The 21,265-nt window shown below is 39.1% G+C and overlaps 1 protein-coding gene and 1 pseudogene across 2 annotated transcripts in view; one reads left to right on the forward strand and one right to left on the reverse strand.

The window, feature by feature from the left end:
* EXOC6B (exocyst complex component 6B) overlaps window positions 1-21,265 on the forward strand; it is a 682,873-nt gene that overhangs the window by 17,566 nt on the left and 644,042 nt on the right. The window lies entirely within an intron of this gene.
* Window positions 17,479-17,867, reverse strand: LOC106735157 (cytochrome b-c1 complex subunit 7 pseudogene; annotated as a pseudogene).

Below are 21,265 nucleotides of genomic sequence, written 5' to 3' on the forward strand. Positions count from 1 at the left end.
GGGGAGGTGATTTCTTGCTTTCTGTCTCTCTGTCTCCCTGGTGAGTTCACGTGCCCTGTAGCACAAATCTCTCTAAAACACACACACACACACACACACACACACACACACACACACAGAGTTTAAAAAATTATTTATTTTAATTATTTTTCAATTTTTTATTTATCATTATCATTTTTTTTCATTTGCTACAGCGCACATGTGCTCACCAGAGAGATGGCAACCAGTGGCAGTGGGGTGGTGGTGATGGGGAACTAGAAATCAAGCTGCCAGGTCTGAGATTTGAATGGCAGTCAGCCAGGTGAGAGTCCAGCACCCTAACCACTATGCCATCTGCTGGCCCCAACACAAATTTTTAGTGAAGTTCTTGAAAGGAAGTTCAATGGAAGGTTAGGCTAATGTGTTATCTGATTTATTCAATCAAACCACAGAAAAATTAGTCACCACAGAAAGAAATTAAATGATGTAATGACATCACAACTTATTTTGGAATATAATGTGTATGAAGAGTAATTTGGTTATCGAGGTAAATAAAAATATATTGATTCTTTACATTTTTGAAGTTCATAGTTTGCAGCATTTGCTAATGAAGTAATAATTGATTTAATCATATGCCAAATCAAGCTTCCTTCTATAGGCAACTTAAGCAAATAAAATGAGTGAGTCACTTGTGTAATGAAATGTGTCAGAGTTGAGATGTTGAGCAATGATGACATTTTAAGTTTGCTTGGAGGGAATAGAAAAAATAATGAGGGAGAGGAATTAGTAAAAACTGAGGTATACAGCTAAACTTTCAATCTTGAGACTCGAAGTGACTAAGAGGTTAGTTTTTGGAGATGTTTGTCATAGCTGTGGGAAAGAAGAATAAGGCCATTTTTGTGATGTGGTAGTGTCTGCTGGAGTAGTTAGAAAGCCAGCAAGACAGTTTACTCAAAGACAAACTGGTGTTATGTGGACTTTGTTCCAATATTTGAGTTAAGGAGAGTTCAGCTAAGAAACAAACAATAATAGAGTATTTTAATGTTTTGACTACTTTAAAAATGCAATTTGGCATGTTATGTATTATAAATTATATTTTACATTTATAGATGTCTGTAGAATGATAAATGCTTTTACTTATATTGCATATGACTTACCAATGTTTTATACCAACTTTTGACTATTTATTGGGAGTATTAATTATATTTTAATTTAGTTTTTGAGTTCTCCTCAATCTCTTCCCCCTTTCACTCTGGTTAATTGACACTTGATGGTTCTTTCTCTATCTCTTATTTTTTCCTTACCTTGCTCTAGAGAGAAATTAGTTGGTTTCCAACAATCTGCGTAATTTAAAAAATACACATAGGGCCAGTTAAGGCAGATGAATCCAACATGGCCGACTGTGTGATTTGAACCCTGGACCTGGTCGCTTGAAAAACACTTTTAGTATGTGTGAGTTTGTGCCTGAAATCCCAAGAAGAGAACAGAGGAGAAGGGACTGTGATGTGGCCATCCTCCTTGGGGGGGTGGTTTCTCACTTGCTCTCTGTATGTCTCTGGTGAGTGCATGTGGTCTTAGCAAAAACTAAAACAAAACTAAACAAAATATATGAATAGTGCCAAGGAAGATTGGCCCCAGTGAGCAGCAGTTAAGCACTGTGCATAGGGACCCAGATACCACATGGCTGACTACAGCTTAAATCCTGGCCCCTGTGACTTGAAAAACACTCCAGGCATGTGCGTGTTTGTGCACCAAATCCTGAGGAAAGGGGACTGCGGAGTGACCGAGCCCCATTGGGACGTGCTTTCTCCTCTCTCTGTCTTTGGCAGGCATATGCACCCTTAGCCAATTGAAAACAAACAAACAAAAAAGTGATGGGCCGACCCTATGGCCTGGTGGCTGAGGGAGCCAGATCCCACATGGTCAAACTCAGTTTGAATCCTGGACCCAGCAGCTTGAAAAAGATGCCAGGCACATGTGTGCATTTGCTCAATTCCTGACAAGTTGGAGAAATAAGGAGGGATTGTGATGTGACCATACTCCATTGAGATTACTTTATTCCTCTCTCTGGCAATCACCCTCAAGCATATCCCTTCAAGCAAATAAAAATAAAGGACAGCAAGTGACATGGAGGTTTAGACACTAGATCCCACATCAATGACTGCTATCCCATATAGCCAACTGTGGCTTGAATCCTGGGCCAGTGGCTGCAAAATCATACCAGGCACGCGTACATGCATGCCCAAAAGTCTCTAGGGGATTGTGGACTGGCCATTCCCCTTGGGGTGATTTCTCACTTTCTCTCTCTTTGGTGCGTGCACATACCCTGTAGCAAAACTAAAAGAAAAACAAACAAAAATGGTGAGGAAATTGGGGCAAAGTGAAAATAAGGGTAGAATGAATATGAAGTCAACAGTGAGAACAGTTAGCAGATTTGTATCTGAAGGTCTGTACCTTTTAGCTCTATGCTTTCCAGCAGCTAGTGTAAAAGTGGTATGTTTAGTTTTTTGAGGTATGTTATGGTAAAATAAAAAAAGTTGTTACTTAGGATAAGCACAGTTATTTCTTGGCTCTGAGTTACAGAAAACTTTCTCTCTGTGTTCTGACGAAGAAGGCTCTGTGTAATGTAACTTTAATATCCATATAGTCAATGCAGAAATATGTTTTCTTACATTGTCCTTTAGTGAAAGCATGTGAAATAACTGAAGTATAACTTAGTAAAAGCAATTCTGCAGGGAGCCAAGATAAAGTGGCCCAGGAATGCAGTTCTGTGATGGTCTTGTCTTGATCATGGTGTAGAGTTTATAATACCTGCAGTGGGGTTTGGAAGTGCATTAACCCCACCCCCACTTTGGAATCATTGATTACTTTGAGACTCTTGAAAACAACAGATCATTTCCTTAGTTAAATGCATGTGTGTGCAGTCTCCATCATTTCTGATTTGGAAGAATGTATTCACTGCATTCTTTAGTTAAATATTCATAAGGACAACTTTTAGTACTCAGACTTTTGGATAAGTATTGATCATCAGAAAGTTCAAACTTTTACTTTCTGTCTTTGTTTTCAGAATATATCACTTACCTGTGTTTTTGGTTAGTTACACAATATGCTTTAGAAGTAAGCTAGCTGTGATTCTAAAAGCTAAAGACCTTGAGTAAGCTACCTTATGCCTCCAAAAAAGTAGAATAAGGGAGCGTAATCAAGGATAGGACCAAGATTCTCCTCTAGAAGTTATTTTGGTGTGTGCTAGCATAGAAATAAATGCCACAATAATTTTGTTTAGAACAATCTTTTTTTTCGGAGGAGGTGACGGAGGCACCTTTGGACATGTGCGCTTACCAGAGAGAGTGAAAGACAGAGACAGTGAGAGAGAAAGTGAGAAATCACCCCCCTCCTCAGGGAGGATGGACATGTTGTAATCCCTTCTCCTCTACTCTCCTTCTGGGATCTTGGGCACGGAAGCACACATGCCCGGCATTGAGTTTCAAGTCACCAGGTCTAGGACTTGAACTGTGATTGGCCTTGTGGCAGTCCAGTGACATAACTGCTATGCCATCTTCTGGTCCCTGTTTAGAACAATCTTAAATTTGATGTTTAAAAAGACTGACCCACCGTGATGGTTAAGGCCATGGACTCCCACATGACTGACCATGGTTCATGGCTTGCTGTCTCACTTTCCCTCTCTCTCTTTGTGTCTCTCTCTGGTCAAATTAAAATATATGAATGAATAGATAAAATTAAATAAATAATCCTAAAATTAAAAAAAACAAAACTAATCCACCGTGGCTATTTGAAATATTGCCAACAAATAGAGTAACCATAGATGTTTTGCCTAAAGCTGTATAATTTAAAAAAATAAACTGGCTGGAAAATGTGTGCCTAATGTACTTGTAAGTCTGAAACCTATCCTGTTCTAGGCTTATAGTTTTTTAAAATTGAGATATATTAACTCCCAAGAGCATAGTGACTAAAGGAAGAGATTTAAGCATGTATCTATATGTACATAATTGTAACTTAGAGCTTTAAAATGCACATTACCTGTGAAACATCTAAGGGAGCAGGAACAGTGCCACCAACTGGATTACTTTAATGTGGTTTGTGATGATACCTGTGAACTACAGCTCTGTTAAAATGCGTACCTAGCATTCACAGTCTTGAAGGTTATTCCATTAACATACACCTTGCGCTTTTGTGAGTTTATATCTTTAGTTACTAGTGTGACTTGATAGTCAGATTGATCATTAGATAAAAGCAAAAGCAGAAACAGTGACAATAACAGTTTCTTTTAACAGTACTATCATTTGAATATTTGGGTGCTTCCAGTGTTCAGAGCTTTAGATAAGTGTTCTATTGTATGTTAGCTAAATGATGAAGGACATTTCTCAAATGGGATGATTTGGATTAAAATATAGACTCCTTTGCTTTGCATAGTTTGTGATTAAAACGCTGTGGGAGAACACAGTCTTTTAATTTGGATCTTGTTTTTAATAGACCTGGAACAGAGCAAGCTCTGTGATTCAAGTATATCTTTGGTACTATGATATTGTACAGTAGAGAACTGACATCTGTTGCATATTCCCAGCCAAGTCTCGTTTCTTCCTATTGTTCTCAAAATCTCTATTTTTGAAACTTGCTTCTTTGTGTTTTTTTTTCTTTGCAATTTTTGCCTTTGTTCCTTTCCTTATATGTGTGTTTGCCTTTGTATCTTCCTTCCACTTCTTGTGATTTAGAACTTTAAAATACACATTGTCCAGGAGAACATCTGAGTAAGCAAGAATCATTACACTGCAATCAATTTCCACTTCCTGAGGAAGCCTTGGTGCTAACAAATAATACAATTCTTTCTTTTCTTTTTTTAATATTGATAGTTTATTAGGTGCCAGCAACTCTTCTGCTTTATATGGTCCATCCAAGATAATCTTCACACTGTTAGCATTTCCATTTATTTATTTATATTGCCGACAGTACCTGTGCTTGCCATGTGGGGGGAGGGAGAGAGAGAGAGAGAGGGAGAGAGAGAGAGAGAGAGGGAGAGAGAGAGAGAGAGAACCTCTAATGGAGCAATGTCTGTCCAAAATCCTTTTCACTCTATTTCTCCAATCTGTCAGGATTTGAGGCATGCATGCATAGACACCTGGTGTGTTTGTCAAGCCTATAGGACTGAGATTTGAACTGTTGGTCAGCCTTGTGTGATCTGGCTCCCCATGCACAATTAACTGCTTAACTGCTGTGTGACAGGGCTGGCCCCAAACAATAGGATTCTAAAATATTTGAAATATAATCTTATCAAGCAACATGAGTGATCAGAAACAGCAGACTTTGGATTGATTGAATTTATGCTTTTTTTTTGGGGGGGGCTTGAAGGGTTTTGTTGTTTTGTTTTTATTTTTGTTTTTGTTTTTGTGCCATAAGGTGTGTGCACTTGCCTAAGAGAGAGTCAGAAAAAGGGATATTGAGAAATTGTTCCCTGGGGTCATGGCCATGCTGCGATCCCTTCTCCATTCTCCTCTTGGAATTTTGGGCATGCACACGCACATGGTGTGAATTTCAGGCCTCTAGGTCCAGTACTAGAACCAAAGTAGACCATGTGGCAATCTAGCGCCTTAACCACCATGCCACCTGTTGGCCCCATGTGTAGTTTGATTTAAGGAAAGGCATGTTTATGGAACACATTGAAAAAAAAAATAGTGGAACTAGCCAAGTATTTTGTTTTTGAGGGAGTAAAGAAGATCCTTGACATTTATAAGAAGGAGATATATAATGAAGATATTTTAGCACTGAAGTAGCAAAAGCAAGGGGAAAGCAAAATGAGAAGAATTCTTAAAATCCAGAGAAAAATAGGTTATTATAAGTCTTTTAAATGAAAAATATGGGTTTGACTATATACATTTATTTATTTATTTATTTATTTGTTTATTTATTTATTTATTTATTGCTATAGGGCACATGCACTTGCTGGAGAGAGACACAGAGAGACAGGGAGAGAGAGAGGGGAACAGTGAAAAATCGCTCCCAAGGAGAGATGGCCATGCTGAAGCCCCTTCTCCATTCTCCTCTTGGGATTTTGACCATGTATGCACATGTGCCTGGCATGTTTGTCAAGCTTTGGGGTTTGTAATTGGAACCGTGGAGTCAGCCATGTGAGATCCAGCACCTTAACCATCATCCCACCTGCTGACTGCTATTGATTTTTAAAAGTTAAGCTTTTTATTTTGAGATAGTTGTAGATTTGCATGCAGTCATAAGAAATAATACAGGGATTCTGTGTGTCATAGCAAGGACCAAGATATTGACATTGTATCTTTTTTTTTTTTTTTTCTTTGAGAGGTTTTTGCTATAGGGCACTTGCACTCGCCAGACAGACAGAAAGAGATGGAAAGTGAGAAATCACCTCCCCAACCCAGGGCGGGATGGCCACACCGCAATCCCTTCTCCTCCATTCTCGTCTTGGGATCTTGGGCACACACGCACACACGCCCGTCATGAGTTTAATCCACCAGGTCTGGGACTCGAACTGCGGTTGACTACATGGGAGTCCAACAACATAGCCATTACGCTAACTGCTGGTCCTGACATTATATTTTGACAATCAAGTATTGAACTTTTCCTCACCGCAGAGAGCGCTCATGATGCTCTATTACAGCTCTGTGACTTCTCTGTGCCTTTATTTCTTTTTTAAACCCTGGGAACTATTACTCTGTTTTCCACTTCTGTAATTTTTGTCATTTCAAGAATGTTATAAGAATGGAATCAAACAATAATTAGTCTTTTGAGATTGCTTTTTTAATTTCAGTCAGCATAATCCTTTGGAGATTCATCCAGGTGATTGTAACTGTTTTTAAAAAAATTTGTTCTCGCTCATTAAAAGAGCACTTTGCCTAAAACAAAGGACTAGTGTGCAAAATGTTTACAATCTTTTATAAAACTGTAGTTTATATTTTTATTCACAATGGGACCAGCAGTTAGTGTAATGGCTATGTCACTGGACTCCCACGTAGTTGACCATGGTTCGCGTCCAAGATCCGGTGGCTTAAAACTCACGCCGGGCGCGTGTGCGTGCGTGACCAAGATCCCGAGGGGAGAACAGAGGAGAAAGGATTGTGGTGTGGCCATCCCCCCTGGGGGGTGATTTCTCGCTTTCTGTCTCTCTGTCTCTGTCTGTCTGGTGAGCGCACGCACCCTATAGCAAAAAAACCTCTCAAAAAAAAAATACCCCACAAAATAATTGTATCTGTTAAATTGTTATAAATAACACCTGTATTTTTGATACATGTGAAATTGCAACTGAAATTTATTTTGCTGATGTTTCTGCAGGAACTAAATAAAGTTTTTGTCGGGAAAAAAAATGTCCAGTTGCCTCTTATCAGGGTGAAGAATCTTTAGGGAATCCCCCCCCCCTTTGTTTTTGGCCAGAGGGCATATGTGCTTGCTGGGGAGAGAGAAAGAGAGAAGAAGCGAGAACTCAGCACCCCACATGGTCATGCTGAAATCCCTTCCCTCCACTTCTCCCTTGTTTCAGGATGTTGGGCTCATATGTGCATGCTTCTGACATGTTTTTTGAGCCTTTGAGTCTGTGCGTCAGCCATGTGGAATCTAGCTGTCTTAACCACCATGCCATGGGCTGGCCCCAGGTGGTTTTATATATCAATAGTTTATTCCTTTTTATTTCTGGGTTGTATTCTGTTCTGTAATTGTACCACAGTTTGCTTACTCATTCCCCTATTGAGATATCTAGGTTGTTTATAGTTTCTGAATATTACAGATAAAGTTCCCATAAATGTTTGTATACAAGTTTTTTGTGTGAATATATGCTTTTAGTTCTCTTGGTGTATGCCTCAGAGTGGAAATGCTGGGTCATGTGGTAACTGTGTTTAACTTTTTGAAAAACTTGTTTCTTGAAGTGACTGCACCATTTTACATTCCCACCAGCAACTTATGAAGGTTCCAATTTCCTTCTTTATTTCCTTCCTTCTTTCTTTCTTCTTTCTTTTCTCCTCTGTCTCTCTCTCTTTCTATCAGAGAGATTTTTGCTATAGGGTGTGTCTGGTCACCAGAGAGACAAATGAGAAGGCAAGCAATCACCCCCCAGGGCTTGCAGTCCCTTCTCCTCCTGCCATCCTGGGCATGCACGCATGTGCACCTAGTGTGAGTTTCAAGCCACTGGGTCTGGGACTTGAAGGGCCGTTGACCATGTGGTAGTCCAGAGCCTTAACCGTTATACCACCTGCTGGCCCCTGAAGGTTCCAATTTTTCCACATCCTTGCCAGCCTTCGGTGTTATCACTCTTTTTTAATTTAGCTATTTTGATGAGTGTATAGTAATATCTCATTGTAGTTTTAGTTTATATTTTTGTAATCATTAATGATGTTGAATGCCTTTCCTGTGATCAGATGTTACACATATATCCTTTCTGATGACTTGCCTCTTCATGTCTTTTGCTATTTTCTAACTTGAGTTTTTTTTAACTGTTGTGCTTTGAGAATTCCTTATTCTATATACTAACCTACTGTGGGATATGTGCTTTGTAAATAGTTTCTCCTCTGTAGCTTGCTTTTTATTTTCTTAACAGGGTCTTTTGCAAATCAAAAATTTTAATTTTGGTTAAGTAGTCTAGTTTATCAATTTTCCTGTGTGTGTGTGTGTGTGTGTGTGTGTGTGTGTAGAGTGAGTGAGCTTGTTTTCGGTGTCAAGTTTAAGAACTCTGACTAGCCCTAGATCTGGAAGATTTTCTTCTATATCCTTTTTTGTTGTTGTTGTTAACTAAATTGTAAATTTTACTAAAATGTAAAAAGCTTGTGATCCATTTTGGCTTAATATATGGAGTTTTTTTTTTTTTTATTTTTTTATTGCTTAGGAATGTCTAGTTACTCCCTAGAGGAGTAACCAGAGAGGCTCTCTTTCCTTCACTGAATTGCTTGTGCACCTTTGTCAAAAGTTACTTGGGCGGGGCTAGCCAGTGGCATGGTGGTTAAGGTGGCTGGATCCGACAGGGTGACTTTGTGGTTTAAGTCCTGGACCCAGTGTCTTGAAAAACACACTGGGCGCATGTGTGTGCATCCTTAAAATCCTGAGAGGAGAATGGACAAGAGAGAGTGGCATGATCATCCTCTGTGGGGGTGATTTCTCACTTTGCCTCTCTGTGTCTCTCTGGTGAATGCATGTGCCCTATAGCAAAAACTGAAAAAAAAAAAAAAATTACTTGGGTGTACTTGTGTAGGTCTGTTTTTGGTTTCTCTCCTTTTTTGTTGATCTATATGTTACCCCTTGACCAATACCACAGTCTTGATTACTGTGGCTATATATAGTAAGTCTTGATGTTGGGTATACTGATTCCTCTTTATCTTTTAAAAAAATCTTTATCAAAATACTTTAACCTTTTTTTTCTCCTAGTGCCAGAGCTGGGATTCAAACCCAGATTAGGCTTGCTATAAGACCTGTGGTTGTTTTTTTTTTCTTTTTTTTTCTGTAGAGTGTATATGCTATCTAGAGAGAGAGACACACAGAGAGATACAGAGAAAGAAAGTGAGAAATCACTCCCCAGGGGGGATGGCCATGCTTCAGTCCCTTCTCCTCCATTTTCCTCTCTGGTGTTTGGGCACACACACACATGTACTTGGCATGATTTTCAAACTGCCAGGTCCAGGACTAGCTGCCAGGTCCAGGACTTGAGCCGCAGTTGGATATGTGGGAGTCTAGCACTTTAACCACCATGCCACCTGCTGGCCCCACTTTAATTTTCCTGCCTCTTCATATAAATTTTAGAATACTCTGGTCTTTATCAATAAAAAAAAAAGTCTTGCTGAGATTTTGATAGGAATTGGATTATACTTCTATGTCAGCTTGGGAAGGATTCTTATCTTTACTACAGTGAATCTTCCAGCACACAACGTGGTATGTTTTTTACCTTTATTGAGATCTCTTTTGCTATCTTTTTATCAGTACTGTTTAGTTTTTAGCATATAAGATTGGTACATGCCTTGTTAGATTTACACCCATTGCTCTTTTTAAAGTGATTGTAAATATTATCATGTTTTTGATTTTGGCATCTATGTGTTTATTGCTAGCATATAGACACATAATTAAGTTTTGTATCCTTTTTTTTTTTGGAGAGGTTTTCGCTATAGGGCGCGTGTGCTCACCAGACAGACAGAGAGAGACATAGAGACATAAAGTGAGAAATCACCCCCCAGGGGGGATGGTCACGCCGTAATCCCTTCTCCTCCATTCTCCTCTCGGGATCCTGGGCACACACGCACAGGTGCCCAGTGTGAGTTTTAAGCCCCAGGTCTGGGATGCGAACCGCGGTCGACTACGTGAGAGTCCAGCAACATAGCCATTACGCTAACTGCTGGTTCCCAAGTTTTGTATTCTTATCTTACACCTTTGTGATATTGGTGAACTTACTTATTAGTCTAGGGCTTAAAAATATTTTTTTCTTTGTGTGTGTATGTGTTCCTTGGAATTTTCTATGTGGATAATGGTCATCTGCAAATGGGGACAGTTTTAGTTCTTGTCCAGTCTTTTCCCTCTCCCTCCCCCCTTATTTCACTGGCTAGAACTTCTAGGATATTGACTCCGACTGGTGAAAGTGTACATCTTTACATTTTTCTGTTCTTATATATACATATATTGAAACTTCACATTGTATGCCATATATTCATACAATTTTTATTTTCAGTTATACCTTTATAAACATGTCATTGTGAAGAAAAGTGGCCTCTTTAATACACAAAGTTTTGGCACTTTATAAAGCTAGGAAAACTAAGCCGCCAACAGTCTACCACATTTAAACTGTCATCACCTCAGTTACCAAATTCATACTTTGGAAAACATGACCCAGAATTTGCCCTTGTTTCCGGACACCTTAAAATAAGTCAGAACCTTATTATAGGTTAATTCCAGAAAAAAAAAAAAAAACCCAGATGTCAGTTTTGCATTATTATTTCCCGGTCAGTACGCAAACTTGGTCAGGAGTTTATTTTTGCTACTTGGCATCTTTGGCAAACTAGGCATTGGGAGGACAGGTCCCATGTTGCTTAGTATCTATTTTAAATTCTAGCCATGCATTGATAGGAGAAGAGGAGAGAAATTTCGCAAGGTATCTGAGGCAGAGTTCTATAAGGTTTTAATTTTTGGCAGCATGTTGCTAGAAAGACTTTGAAAATTCCCTTGACTCTTCTGTTTTCTTAGCTTGCTAAGCTAAGACCAATTATGTATGGAGATGGCATCAGGGATATTTCTTTTTTTTTTTTTTTTTAAAGAGAGATTTTTGTGGGCCGGCCAGTGGCGTGTTGATTAAGGACTCTGGACTCCCACATGATGAACTGCAGTTCGAGTCTTGGACCTGGTGGCTTGCTTTCTCACTTTCTCACTCTCTCTTGCTTGCTAGCTTTGTCCCTCTCTGGTCAAATAAAAAAAAGTAAATAAAGTTAAATACAATAATTCTTTAAAAAAAAAGTTAGAGATTTTTGCTATAGGTGTGTGCACTCATTGCAGAAACAGAGACAGAGAGACAGAAAGGGAGAAACCACTCCCCTCCCCAGGGTGATGGCCATGCCACAATCCCTTCTCCTCCAGTCTCCTCTTAGGATTTTGGGCACACTTGCACATGCACCCAGAGTGAGTTTGAAGCTGCTGGGTTCAGGACTTGAGCTGTGATTGGCCATATGGGAGTCCAGTGATGTAACCACTATGCCATCTGCTAGTCTCCAGGGATATTTCTTTAAAGGGTTTGTTGTTGTTGTTGTTGTTTGTTTTCCTTTTTCCCCTTCCAAAAAGGGCCAGCTCCTGTGGTGCAGCAGTAAAACAATTTTCCTGCAAATCTGGAAGCCATATGACCAGCTCTAGGTTCAGATCCTTGGGTCTGCCTGAAAACATGCTGGGCACATGCATAGATGCCCAGGGGCTTGAGGAGCTAGAAGGTAGGGGGAAAGAAGATTGCAGTGTGATGAGACCTTGCCCAAGAGTGCTTCTCCCCCCCCCCTCTGCCTTTCTCTCTCATGCACACACACACTATCATTAAAAGAAAAAAGAGTCTGAATGAAGGAGGAATGATCATTTTATCTGGTACAGAAGTGAAGAGTTGCTGCAAAATCCAGATTGCTGTGTCTCTGAGTAGAAATAAATAAAGCACATGCGCTTGTCGGAGAGGACAGAGAGACAGAGAGAGGGAAAGTGAGATAATGATGCCCCTAAGGGGGATGGCCATGCTGCAATCCCTTTTCTTCCATTCTCTGTTGGGAGTTTGGGCACACGTGCACACACACACCCATCATAATTTTCAATCCACCGGTTCTGGGACTCCAACCTCCGTAGGCCATGTGTGTGTCCTGTGCCTTAATCACTACGTGCCTGGTGTGGGATTTTAACTGAGTCAATGATGTGGAATCCTGCCTTCTATTACAGGGCTTAACTGTACAGTAGAATGCACCACTGTGCCACATTTAAGGAGGTGCCATTTCTAGTTTAAGCAATGTAGATTAAAATAAGAGTAATTCAAGGGAACCAGCAGTTAGCGTAATGGCTATGTCGCTGGACTCCCATGTAGTCGACCGCGGTTCGCGTCCTGGACCCGGTGGCTTAAAACTCACGCCGGGCGCGTGTGCATGCGTGCCCAGGATCCCGAGAGGAGAATGGAGGAGAAGGGATTGCGGCGTGACCATCCCCCCTGGGGGGAGATTTCTCGCTTTCTGTTTCTCTGTCTGTCTGGTGAGCGCCCAGGCCCTATAGCGAAAACCTCTTAAAAAAAAAAAAAAGAATACTTAAAAAAATTCATGGAAAAATGGAATTAAAGTATGGATTTGCTTTGGTGCAATTAATTGAAATTCATGCAGTTCTTTTTGTAATATGCTGTTTCCGTGAGCTTTTTGAAAGGACCTGCTTGTATATTTATTAGGACAGTTATCCAGCAGATGGCGGTCAAGATGTCTTGATGAGAGAAAGGGTACCAGTGGATAGGTGTAGACTTAAATTTTAAGTATTTAAAAATTTCTTGGGCTGATCCTGTGGCTTAATGGTTAAGGGAGTTGGATCCCACACGGCCTCCTAAACAGTTCAAATCATGCCCCACTGGCTTGAAGAACATGCCGAGCATACACGTAGGCACATGTGTTCTAGAATCCTGAGGGAGTGAGGAAAGAGAGAAGGGGTTACAATGTGATCACATGCCTTGGGGAGTGCTTTCTCTCTCCTCGTCTCTCTCTGTCTCTCTGCCTCTCTCTGGTGAGTGTACACAGCTCTTGACTGAAAAAAAAAGTATTCAGAAATTTCTTACAAAATCTAAATGAGAGCTTTTTTAAGTTGCACTTATAGATGCAGTAATTTTAAGTGCGCTGTTCATATATTTATTGCCTTTTTCCTCTGATTTTTATTTCTCCTACATTTTTCTTATTTTAATACTGACAGCATTTTTTTTCTTTCCCTGGAGAAATAAACTCTTACGTGAATTTGCTTTGAAACTATTTTGGATTTTTGTGTTTGATGTGTTCAGTTCGCAGTTTAGTCACTCTGAAGCTTTAGTATGGATGTGTCTTGCCATGTTGAGATGACAATGCTTGGATCCAGTTAATAGCTCCATTGTATGTTGAATAAACCTCACATCTTTGCCAGAGATGTGGGTATTACTCAGTTGTGATTCTATCATTGTGTGGTCAGCTGGGATTCCAAGTTCACTTGTTATTGCTCAGAGTTTCCAGAAAGTTGCCCTGGGTAGGAGTAGGCTTTTGATATTATTCACTCTCTAGAGATGCTATTTCTATAGTTGGGTTTGGAAATTTTATTTATTCTTTATGCATCAAGATTAGTCACAGTACAGGTGGAGGTTACTGTTTTATTTCTGGTATTTTGCATATCCTTGAGGTCTTTATCCACCAGCTTGTCAGCAAGTAGGAGCTCGTGATGGGAACATTACCTACATTTGTATGGACTGGATTGATGTGGCACTAACAGTACCAAGAGAAGCTTAAATTGGGTTTTTAGGTTAGCAGGTTTTGAGTTCATCTTAAAAAATGATTTTCACCCAAGAGGAGAATGGAGGAGAAGGGATTGCTGTGTGGCCATCCCCCCTTGGGGACGATTTCTCACGGTCCCTCGAGCGCATACACCTTATGGCAAACCCCCCCTCCCCCCAAAAAAAGGTGACTTTCAAACAGTGTATCAGGGCTTGTTAATGTAGATTTCGGGGCTCCACCTGTAGTTTCTAATTTAGTAGGTAAGGGTTAGGGCCTCAGAATATGCATCTTTGTGTAGTTTCAGGTGATTCTGATGCTGCTGGTTTGGGTCCCACACGTAGAGAACTACTGCCTGAACATAAAATTATTCTATTGTTTCTAAATATATACCATGGAACACCTAGCAAAAAGGAGGGTAGATTTAAATCTTTGAGAAAACTTCAATAATCTTAGAATTTTTTTCTCAAGATGCAAAGGAATTTTTTCTTTCTGATTTTGAATGTGATATATGTATAGTGTAAAGAAATTCTGAACACACAGAAAAGCTTGAAGATAAAAGTAAAAATGATTAAAGTCCCATTATCAATACAGTAAGCATTTTAGTAAACATAATTTTAGATGTTTCCTATACATTTATATAAATTTGTATATCATTTGAAAGGATCCCATTTATACCTGATGTGGAATCTTTGTGATCTACTTCAAAATTACATATTTTTGGGACCAGCAGTTAGTGTAATGGCTGTTGTTGAACTTCCATGTTGCTGACCACGGTTCGAGTCCCAGATCCAGTGGCTTAAACTCATGCTGGGCGCATGTGCGTGTGTGCCCAAGATCCCGAGAGGAGAATGTAGGAGAAGGGATTGCGGCATGGCCATCCTCTTGGGGGATGATTTCTTGCTTTCTGTCTCTCTGTCTCTCTCTTTGTGGTGAGTGCATGAGCCCTTTAGCAAAAACGTCTCCAAAAAGAAAAATTAAAAAAAAGTATATTGCCAAATTGCCCTTTGAAAGGTAATATGAATGAATACTTCAATAACAGTGTTTAAACTTTGCCTGCAAAATGGTTTTAAAGATGCTAACTTTCTCTACTCCAATCTTTATATAGTAGTAAAATTTTTCTAGGAAATGACTCTTGGAACTAATAAGAATTCTGGTAGGTTTGGGATGGAGAGTCCTTAGCTCTACCTTTCAAATTTCTATCATGGGTAATATTATTTATCTTAGCCTCAAAACATTTTTCTACACATTTCCTTTTTTTTTTTTTTTTTGTGCTATAGAGTGTCTACGCTCACCAGAAAGACAGAGAGAGACAGAGACAGAAAGTGAGAAATTACCCCCAGGGGGGATGGCCATATCTCAATCCCTTCTCCATTCTCCTCTTGGGATCTCGGGCATGCACGCATACACACCCTATCACAAACTAAAATATAATAATAATAATAAAATTAAATCTTTTAAAAAATTATTTGAAAAATATCTTGTTATAAAGAGAATGCAAATTAAAACCATGATGAGATACACTTAACCCCAGTTAGAATGGCTAGGCTCAAAAAAAAAAAAAAATAAAGAACAAGTGCTGATAAGGCTATGGTGGGAAAGGAACCCTCTTATACTGTTGGTAGGAATGTAAATTTGTACAACCTCTGTGGAAAGCAATATGGAAGTTCCTTAAAAGCCTACAAATAGAACTACCACTGACCCACTAATCCCACACCTGGTATTTTCTCACGGTATAGGAAAATATTCAGTTGGGAAGACACTTGCACATCCATGTTTACTGCAGCGTTATTCCTAACTGCTAAATCATGGAACCAACCTAAGTGTCCAAAAACTGAAGACTGGATTGAAAAACTTTGGCATATATATACTATAGAATATTCTTCAGCTATAAGAAGCAATGAGACCGTATCATTTGATTCAAAGTAGATGAATTAGTAGGGTGAATATGAGTCTGTGATTAAGAAAATTTAAGAATTGCTAAAATGAAGGATCAAGCAGTGGTGCAGCAGTGAAATATGATGATGGACTCGCATGGGAAGGTTCTGGGTTTGTGTTTCAAGGTCTGCCCTCTGGATGCCAGGTACGCATGTGCCTGCTGTGATCTGCCTGTCTCTCTCTTTGTGGCGAGTGCATGAGAAATAAATTTAAAAAGGAAAGAATTATAAAATTAGATATAATTATTTTTCTTTGTTCTATAGAATTACTCAAAATGAATTCTCATCTTTTGTGTTTTTCTTTTCTAATAGGTAAATCTTTGGGATGGAATATGACTAAATTTGTTCTTATGGTGTTTATAGATGTTCTTTTTATTTATTTATTTATTTTTGCTTATAAACATTTTTAAAATATCTGCAATCAATTTCTGTGTTAGTTCCAAGGACTATAAAGACAAAATTAGTAGGGCGTAGTTTGTTGGGAATATCTTTGGCAGTACACTCAAATTCTTAAATTGAATGTCATGTTTAAGTTATTTTTCCATAATGTCAGATTTTTTTTTCAGAGAGGACAACTGTTTCTAAAATACTAGAAACATAGGAAGTGAAATTAGTTGTATCATCCATTTTTGTGAATGCTTAGTTTTTTTCCATTGAGAGTGGGAGGGGTGTTAGATATGAAACAAAACTCTATACTTAGAGAAAATTATTGAAGCTGGACAGTAGGTACATGGTGAGAAATTCACTTACTCTAGAACTTGAATGAAATGAAGTAAAGTTTTGGCAAATATTTTGATCTAGTTTCATATTTCCTGAAAATATATAGGTTTAATTTGTGGTAAATATATTCTTTTTGATTGAACATTTGATTCAGTTTGTAGTTCAGTACAATTATTATTTAGTTGTAGTTAACTGAATACCAAGATGGGAAAATTAATATAGAAATAACATATTCCTTTTAATTAAGTTTTTCTTTTCTTTTTAATACAGGGAATATATCATTATTTATTCTGGTTTTTTGGGGGCATTAAATTTTCCATTATAGAAAATTGCAAATATGCACAAGAGTAGAGAAATTGAATCTTCCATGTTCTCGTCCTTTTATAGTTACCTGATAAAGGAGGGTTGAGTGGAATTTGGCTTCATTTTCTAGACAGATGTTCAGGGAGACAATGCATGTCTTACACTTCCTGGCCTTATCCAGAGATAATAAAAGGTAAGAGGATTTTTTTTTTTTTTTTAATTTCAGACTTATTTTGCTCTAGGGTATATATGCTCACTGGAAAGACAGAGAGAGAGAAAGTGAGAAATTGCCCTCCGGGGGGATGGTCATGCCACAGTCCTTTCTCCTCTATTGTCCTCTTGGGATTTTGGACATGCACACGCACGCGCCTGGCATGAGTTTTAAGCTGTCGGGTCCAGGACTCAAACCACGGTCAGTCTTGTAAGAGTTCAGCCCCTTAACTACTATGCCACCTTCTGGCCCCAAGAGGATAGTTTTTTTTCTTTTTCTTCTTCTTCTTCTTTTTTTTTTAAATAATAGACATTTATTTAAAGTAATACACCTGCCGACCAAATTATTTTTAAATTAAATTTTTCAGGTTCGACCCCCACTTCATAAAAATACTTTAAGAACAACCACATCCACGATTGCAATCTAGTTACTTCTTTGCCCACTCTTCTCTCTCTTTTCTTTCCCGAATAACCTCTTTTAGATATGGTTCAAGGTAGAAATTATCCTCCTCGTATTTTGTCCACTGCTCTTTAGGCAATATCTGCTGCCTCATGGTCAGGTCCAGGGCTCTCTTCATGAGAAACATCCTGTCATTATAAAGGTTCTCAGGAAGTCTTTTTATGGCTCCCTTCACATCTTCACATCTTCATTCTCGTATATCGTATCGTCTCACATTAACCCCAGTTTATTGAATCCTGCAGCATTGAAATACCATTTTCGAATACCATCCAGCCACCGACCTGATGCTGAAACGGCTGGCCTGCTCGCCATTTTGACCTGAGAGGATAGTTTTAATAGTGCTGTCTAGAGAGTCAGTAATAGAGACTTTAGTGTGTCGTGTAGACTGTAGTGTCCTTGAAGCTCATTTCAAACTCTGAGTTTCCTGTAAGAGTAAACTGAAGTGAATTGCTTGAGATCACACAGTTTTGTTACTCAGGGAGTTTAGATTTAAGGTACATTCTCTAACCCAAATTTAGTGCTTTTTCTCCTTAATTTTGGCCTTTAAAGTATATCGTTTTGGCTATGTTTTGTATGGCTTTGAGTTTATAATTTTTCCTAGTGATCCTATATTAGGATTATTTCTTGATGGCACCCTTAATTCATATTTTTTTACTTATTCTTTTTCTTCCAATCCATTTTCAACTTTATCCTTTTTATAAAAGATCTAAATTCTAGACCGTTTCATCTTTACTTTGTGTTTGTATTCTCCTATAGCGGTATTTCCTCTTTTTTTTTTTTTGTCTCTTTTCTCACATTGAACTAAAAAACAGTGGGAATTCTTTCTTTTTATCTAGCTAGAGTAGCTTCTTTTTCTGAGGGGATCAGAGAAAAAGACACTTTTTGTGGCAGGGAGGCATCGTTGGGAATGAGAGGTATAGCTAAAAATGGTGGGATATTTTGTAAAAACTCTTCCCTGTCCCTTTGGAAAACCATCCTTGCTGAGAAAGAGGACCACACGAATGCTGCTTGGTTAATATAGGAAAGGGTGAACCAAAGGAAATGATGGAGTGGCCAGTGATGCCCACTGGCCCCAGGCATGGTGATCTTAGTGCTGAGAATCCCAGGGGAAGTTACTCCTTTAACTGCAGTTTCACTTCCTCATGTCTTATCTAAAGTCCTCTTCCTCAGTTAAACATCCTCTCAGAAGCTTGATTTACCCTTTGCCTCTTCTCCTGAGAAATACTTTAAACTGAAGTATATTTGTACAGCATTAACGGTTCCCCTTTGGGAAGTTTGCTTTGTAATATAACCTAAATCTTTCTCAATAAATTATCTCTTCCTCTTCACTCTAGTGTGGTTGAAATGACATTGTCTCTGGTTGTAAATTGAGGTAGTTAATTCTTCTGGCCATGGAGACCAATGAGGATGTCTACGAGAGCTCGTCCTTCAAATCTTGACTGTATAGGATGGCATATGGGTTGTGTGGGTAGAAGGCCTATGTGTATTGGCAGTATGCTAAGATTTGTTGGATAAGAATTTTTTTTTTTTTGGAGAGGTTTTTGCTATAGGACACATGCGCTTGTCAGAAAGACAGAGAGAGACAAAGAGATAGAAAGTGAGAAATCACCCCTCAGGGGGGATAAGAAGTTTTTTTTTAGAGAGATATTTTTGTTATAGGGTGTATGCGCTTGCCAGAGACAGAGAGACACACAGAGAGAGAAACAGACAGAAAGTGAGAAATCACCCCCCACAGGGAATGGCCACACTGCACTCCCTTCTCCTCCATTCTCCTCTTGGGATTTGGGGCACACACGGACATGCGCCTGGCATGAGTTTTAAGCCACCAGATCAGGGACTCGAACCACGGTCGACTACATGGGAGTCCAGTGACGTAGCCATTATGTCATCTGCTAGACCCTGGATAAGATTTAAAAAGAAAATCAGGACTCTCCACCACCGTGGTAACTCAGTGTCCTGCAATGCTGAGGTCTCATGGGAAGGTCCTATGTTCACGTCCCAAGGTCTCTCTGTACACACTAGGTGTATATGTGTACCCGGGATCCTGGCTGGATGGGAATGGAGCACAGGGAAGACCCTTTTGGGAGTACATCTCTTTCTCTCTGAGGAAATAAGTGAACTTAAAAAATATTCTTTGTCTTTTTATTAAAAAATTACTATTTTTTAAAAGAATTATTTGGTGCCTGGTATGTGTTCAGGATAGGAAGGTGAATAAATGTGCTTTATGTTCTTGAATAGTACGTTGTTTTCATGGGGAAGAAGATTATGTAAACATCCAATTATGATACATGATAAATATATGTGTTTATAAGGGAGAACAGATAAAATAGTAATACATTCTCTAAGTAGAGATAATTTTTAAGCTGTACTTGATGAGATGGTGAAATCAAAATATTTCTATGTAAGGAAGAACATTTTCTATGGCTACTGTAACAAATTACCACAAACTTAGTGGCTTAAAACAACACAAATTTTGATCTAGCCAGTGGCATGGTGGTTAAGGAAGCTGGATCCCACGTGGCTGACTTCATTGTTTGAATCCTGGACCTGGTGGCTCGAGAAACGTGCTGGGCCCGTGTGTGCATGCATGCCCCAAATCCCGAGATGAGAATGGAGAGTGGTTTGCGGCATGGTCAACTCTCCTGAGCAGTGATTTCTTACTGTCTCTCTCTCTCTGTCTCTGGTAAGCACACATGCTCTATGGCAAAACTTAAATAATTAAATAAACCACAAAATACAAATTTATCACTTTATAGTTTTGTAGTTCAGGAATTTGACATGAGTCTCTGTGGTTCATAATCAAGGTGTTACCAGAGCTGTATTCCCCTCTGGGAGCACTAGAAGAGAATCTGCATTTCCTTGCCTAAGTCCAGCTTTCAGAGGCCATGTGGTTCCTTGGTTCACAGCTCCCTTTCTCCATGTTCTTAAACCAGCAACAAAGCATCTCTCTGACCCTGCTTCTGTCTCACATCTCTTTCTCGACTCTCTTCTTTTGTCTTCTTCCTTCATTTTTACAAAATCTTGTGATTACACAGGGTCCACCTGGATAATCCAGAAAAATCGCCCCATCTCACAGCTGATTAACAACTTTTATTCTACTTGCAACCGTAATTCTCCCCTGTCATGTAATTTAATATATTCAAGGGGTCTGGGTGATTAAGGTGTGGGTATCTTCAGGGACTACATTTCTACCACAGGAAGGGTCATTTTTCTGTTATTATCCTGCTTAAAATCTTGGTTGATTAACTGCTTTTTTTTAGGGGGAGGACCAGAATCCCCACTTAGTTCCTTTCATTGACATCATGTTTACTTAGATGTTTTGTGGAAGTTTTAGGGGGAGTGTTAGAGGTCTCGCCTGGCCTTGTAGACTTTTTAGTGGAGTCTTGTTTCCAGCTAGTGCTTCTCAAATTTTGTTGTACCTCAAAAATATTGGACAAAGGATATAAAATTGTGTATTATGTCTGAGACCCCTCCCCTTTTCTGCCAGGCTTGAGAGTCACCAGTGGGCCCACAATGGACTAATTGTTATTCTTAGAAATATTCATATATTTTGATATTTCCATGCTTTCTGTCTTTGCTGTGCCCATGTTACTTGCTTGAATTTCATCTCTCTCCTTTCTTCCCCTCACCTCTGCTGGATAAATTCCTATTATTTTATCAAGGTCTAGATGAGATGACATCTCTTCTGAGATGTTTTCCTGACTCATTTC

Source organism: Tupaia chinensis, unplaced genomic scaffold (genome assembly GCF_000334495.1).
Source record: "Tupaia chinensis unplaced genomic scaffold, TupChi_1.0 Scaffold000316_1, whole genome shotgun sequence".
NCBI lineage: Eukaryota > Metazoa > Chordata > Mammalia > Scandentia > Tupaiidae > Tupaia > Tupaia belangeri.